A 5,844-nucleotide genomic window follows, 5' to 3' on the forward strand; every position below is an offset into this window, starting at 1 on the left:
AGCATCGCATATTATGGGATGTAAGTAACGGGTGTGAGAAACGCGTGTTTCAATAAATTGTTGCTGTTCCACATGAACCCTCATCTGGTCCTGAATTCGAGTTCATTCTAAAAATGATAATCCTTCAGGTCTACAATTAAATTGCATTGGCCTTCTAAGCTTAATTTACTAAATATCATTCCACTACATCTTTCTTGTTTGTTTATTTTTTGGTACAACGTAACCTCTTATTCATTCGTGAGCTCTGAGAACACCAAGGTAGTCTCCTGATCCCGAATGACGCACGGGAACACTTTGCACTTCGACTTCAGTTTAAATATTAATGCTGAGAGGAAGAGTTAGTTTTTCTATAAACTGCATTTGGTTATGAAAAACCTTAGGAGAAACGCCTTTTTGCCTTAGTTTGACTATTCTTGATTTCATATTATTATTATTTAGTTATTTTGTTTTCCTTTTCTTTTATTTCCCGCATTGTTTTCTTTACAACAACCTAATCTATACGGTCCTCTATTTTTGCTTTGATTTCACTTTACCCGTTCGCAGACTCTTTTGGGGCAATCGTGATTAGTGATTGTACTACCCCTTGTATAATTCGAATTGAGTAATGCCGTGATCTGCAACACATCATGGGAATGAAACCAAAATTATTGCTACGTTTGGATTCGTTGCACTGAACATTCTAGGCCATTTCTGTAGTGTCTCTACGTATGCTTTTAAAAGCTAAGCCGAGTTAAGATAAAATTAGTACTACCTTTAACATAGCTTTGCACAATATTCCTTATACATTGCTTTCAATACTTTCATTTCTAGATATCTTCGTAACAATAAAATGAACCAATTACCAGAAAACATGTTCTCAGGACTAACAGGTCTACGATGGCTGTAAGTTTATCATCCATTTACACTCAGTGATTTTGTAAGAACTTGTCAAAGTGAGTCCTTGGGACTCATCCCATCAAAAGTTATGAGTCCCAGACCAAACGCAATGGGTCCCTCTGCAAACGTGCATGATCTCTTTAAAACAATAATAAGCTAGTAATATGTAAGTATTAAAATACCACCAAGATACATAAATTGCGGGAACGTGAAGCTAGCGCAAATAGTTTGGTTTATTTAATTGAAAACAATCACTTTCACATTTCAGACGTTCAGTATGATCAAACAGCTTCACCTTTGAAGTTTTACAAATATTCCAAAGTTGACTCTGAAGCTTAAGAAGTTGGTTTATAATTCAGCTCAAAAACACCTCGGCTTTTCTTGTTCTTCCTCTTGCTCAAGGCTAGCGCTGTTGAGCACGTTCTTCTTCTTGAACTTTGAGCAAACATTGCAATACATGACGTTTTTCTTCATCGTACCATCCGTATGTTTTTTAGTCGCCTATAGGGATAAACTGTATTGTTTTCTTCTGTGTACTGCCATCGTCTACATATTTGTGTTTTTTTTTTTCTTTTTTTTTTTTTTCCGGCGAGCTTCCTTTGCACTCTCGTGCTTTACTCCATGTTTGGTAACCCTCACTCCCAGGGTGCTCTCGGCAATAAAAATTCAACATAGCGGTGTTTTGAAGTGATCAAATTTATTTTCAAAGCAGGTGCAGACATACTTTTTCACGCAAAAATTACTTCTTAGCATATTTTAGAGCCACCCGATAGTTTTCTTCCGAAGTAATTTGTGCAATATATTCCAAGATTAATTATAGAAACGAGGCAATCTTTGATCGGTCGTGTCATGTTTGCGTTTTTCCTTCCTGTAGGACGCATGCCACATATTATTTTGCGTCTTGGGGGATTTTGGTGCGTCAGAGACGCAGGAGGCAGGAGTAACAGAATCACTGTAAACTGGCAACAATCTATATAGATGTGAGCCAGGTCACTGCACAGAGATTTGTATGAGTTAGTTAATAGGTGACTCACAGCAGACTGCTGTGTAAATCAAATGTCAGCAGTAATTGATAACCCTTTCAAGAAGGAATTCGTAATTAACTTTAACTTTATTCATTTGTATTGCGCAAGTATCAACTTAAAGTTTTTAAATGGGCATTCAGCAGGTTCGATTAATTAAGAATTGGTTCAGATGCTTAGCATGCGTATATCTAGTTATGGATGCACGCGGGAAGTTTGGAGAGCACGAAAGAAGCGTAAGTGCATCCATAGCCGATATATGCACAGCTAAAAGCATGAACCAAATCTTTTATAACATAGCGACAATAACTTGACTACAAAGTTCTCACAACGCAAGGTAAGGGAAAACAAACGATCCTATTGGCTGGTTAAAGACAAGCCACAAGAAAGTTAACGATTAATCTGGTTTTTCCGTCAAAATATTTAAAACGAAGGATTCGCTTCTTCAATTAAAGCAAAGACTAAAGAGCACTGGATCAAAATGTAGAAAGAAAAAGTCAAAATGCCCAAGTAAACAAAGGCTTTGGATTGTTGAGAATGATGCCGATGCAGCTGCCGCACCGGTGGCTCAGTTCGTTGGGCATCGTGCTGTCATGCGGGAGGTCGCGGGTTCGAACCCCGGCCGGATCAACACTCAGGATCTTAAAATAACTGCTGCCTTTGTAATTTCATCTGCAAATGCTTAGACTTTCAAGTCTCCTGGTATAAGGACAATAAACCGTAGGTCCCGTCTCACAAAGAACCCACACACTATTCGATAAGAGTAGGGGATGTAGTCCCCGGTCTTGTAGCAGTCCTGCTCTTTCCAGCAGAATTGGCCGCCTTGACAGTGATGTCTCTAAAAAGGCTTACGGTGTATGAGGCCACCTAAGCAGAAACAGCCATAAGACAAAAAGAGACTTCGCCGAGTGGAATAGAATAGAATAGAATCTTAATATAAACGTAGGACTAAGTAAGCCCCTTGAGGCGGCTAGTATATCGGATGATAATGCCCAAGGCTGAAAGATTGTCCAAAAAATGAACATTTCGCTTCTCGGGCAACTGTGAAATTTTGAGTTTAATTATCTAAACATATGCAATAAAATGTCACATTCTCAATTTTGTCTATTAATAACACAAGTGCACCTTGAGATGGCAATTAAATAGCTCTAAAACTTGGATGGACTTATTTGCAGTATATTCATAAAGCCGTTTAATGAACCTTTAGACAGTGCCTCCATGCAGTGGAACTCAAAGGTGAATTATTCCTCAGAAACTAATGCCGAAAATAATCCATTCACATAATGCACCCCACATACAAATGTTACTCACAAAAGAATGTAGGTATAAGGTAAATACGAGGATAGAATAATTATTACTCAACATTTTTCTTCAAATTCATGGCTGACACAGACACTGTACCCTGACGCAGAAAATAGTAAAGACTTAATGCAATGCAACTTGCAGCAAATTATTACTCATCTTAAGAAATTATTAACTTGCGTGACAGTAAATATTTCATTATGATAGATATATTTAAATCGTAAATTAATTTTAATCATTTACATTGTTTAGTTTGGAGCAACGATAACAATAAGGTATATAACAGGCCTCCGCCAATTATTATATCTCTTTCAATTATTTAAATTACTTTGCCTTTCTACAGTACTTTGGAAGTGTAACCTGCAGAAGTGCTTTCAGGTTGTCTCAAATACCATAGCTTTTGTTTTTGCCAATACAACGATTCTTTTGGATGAATGCACGTCTTGAATCCCAAAAGCATAACAAAATATCCCTTACAGCAGTAACCTTGGCCATGTTAAAGCCAACATAGAATCTGAGTTCAGATACCAAACTTTTGATTGGGAATTGATACAAACTTAGGATGACCTTAGGACAACCTATCGTTGCCATATAATACATGCATGTGCACTGTATGCTCTCAAAGAGAGAGAGAGAGAGAGAGAGAGAGAGAGAGAGAGAGAGAGAGAGAGAGAGAGAGAGAGAGAGAGAGAGAGAGAGAGAGAGAGAGAGAGAGAGAGAGAGAGTGTGTGTAGGAGAGAAACCTTGACAATGCCTGACAATGCCTATATCATTCGAGGATCCTTCCTTGTTATCCGCTAAGTTGACTACGGTCGTGCATCATTAACTTTATCCTTAGTTGGGTTTCAAGTGGAGTTAAAGGCTCCCCTACCTTGTCACCCTGAAAGAAATTTTCCCGGGAGGCCCACGCCCTGACCACGTAAATCACCCCTTCGATGGCTTTGCTGCCCGCATGGATGTCCTGGTGGTGTAGTGGTCACCACACCCGACTAATAACGGGGGGACGTGGGTTCAAATCCTCCTCAGGGCAAATTTTCTTTCAAACATATATATATTGACGACATGTTTTTGTGGTAATAAAGAAAATGTCATCTCAGCACGTTGAGAAATGCCTTGTCTATGCAACACATCTTCTGCTGATGCGAAAACTAGTTGATGCTTCCCAATGGATACATCTGGCAGCCGCCAACGAGAGGTTGTCGTCAGCGCTCATCCTTCAGCTTCTTTAATTTAATCTGGTCACCGATTATACTTCTCAAATTAAGGTGTGATTACTAGCACAGAACACATTTCGCCGATGAGATAAAACTAAAATATGAAGCTTTTGCCAATTCCCTTGGGAAGGACCGCCAAGATATAACCTCTATTCAGTTGTGGTTTTACGTCTTTCTGCTCTTATTTAAGAATGCCAGAAAATCCAGGCTACCAGATTGAAACCAGATTGCCACCTTATTCCACTTTGTTTTGTATTTGCACTTTTAGAAAAGGGAGCAATAAATCATGACTGACAGGAGGATTTTTCTGAGACTTGATCAGCCAATCAGGAACGCTATTTCTCCGTCCGTGGGTGAACGGAGGTTTCGAAATTGTTGAGGGGGTTGATTGCAGGCGGTTTCTCACTCTCCTACCCTTCCTGGTTTTCCCACGGCCATATTCAAAACGAACAGACGAGAGTCAACCCCAGTGGAAAGAGGGGTGTAAAAATTCGCCAAACCGCCTGCTATGGAGGCGAATTATTGATGATTCGCTCTGACGAAGGGCTAACGCTCGAAACGTCAGCTTTTAGAATCTCTGTACGGTGGTCAATTTACATTATCAACTCCGTTGATAAACCAAATTTTTGTATACTTATACATTGCATTACATACTTTCATTTCTAGAGATCTTCATGACTATGGAATAATTCAACTCCCAGAAAACATGTTATCAGGACTCAAGAGTCTACTATGGCTGTAAGTTTATTGCTCCATATAAGCTTATGCAGATATGCGCCACGTTACTCCACAAAGATCATTGTATGAGTTAGTTAAGAAGTGACTCAGCTTTTTAAATGAAATCTCAACAGCCACTGATAACCCTTTCAAGTCCACAATTAAATTGTATTTGGACTTTGGCCTTCTAATTAAATCCCATTCCACTACATTGTTTTCTTTTGTTTTTGTTTTGTGTGGCTAGAGCGCATGCACTAGCCACTATTCTAATCATGCAGCTTTTCCAAAAGTAGGTAAGTAAGTATCAATAGATATGTTTGAAGCCAAGCAACGCTTAGGTTAGGACATCTTCGTTGCCACTTTCACCGAGATGCGAAGGAAAGCCGATGGTTGCCTCCTGGTCTATGTTTTTCCTTTCATTGGGAATTTTGTCTAGTGCACGTGAGAGAGCTGAGATTGTAATCAAGTAAGTACCTTACTTCATTTCTGGTGAAATCTCTTGTCAGGCCTATTGCTCACATTTTTAAGCTGATTTTCACGGCAGCTATATCGACATGACACGCTGACGAGACGGCGAAAACAAAAGCCCTATAAAGGAAAACATGAACCTCTTCGGGGGATAAAGGAGCCTCTTTTGAGGATGATTAAGCCCCTTTGTGAGATAATTAAACCCGTTAACGGGATCAGCAAAATTGAAAAGGAAATATTGGAAG

The sequence above is a fragment of the Montipora capricornis genome, chromosome 9, assembly GCF_036669925.1.
Source record: "Montipora capricornis isolate CH-2021 chromosome 9, ASM3666992v2, whole genome shotgun sequence".
NCBI lineage: Eukaryota > Metazoa > Cnidaria > Anthozoa > Scleractinia > Acroporidae > Montipora > Montipora capricornis.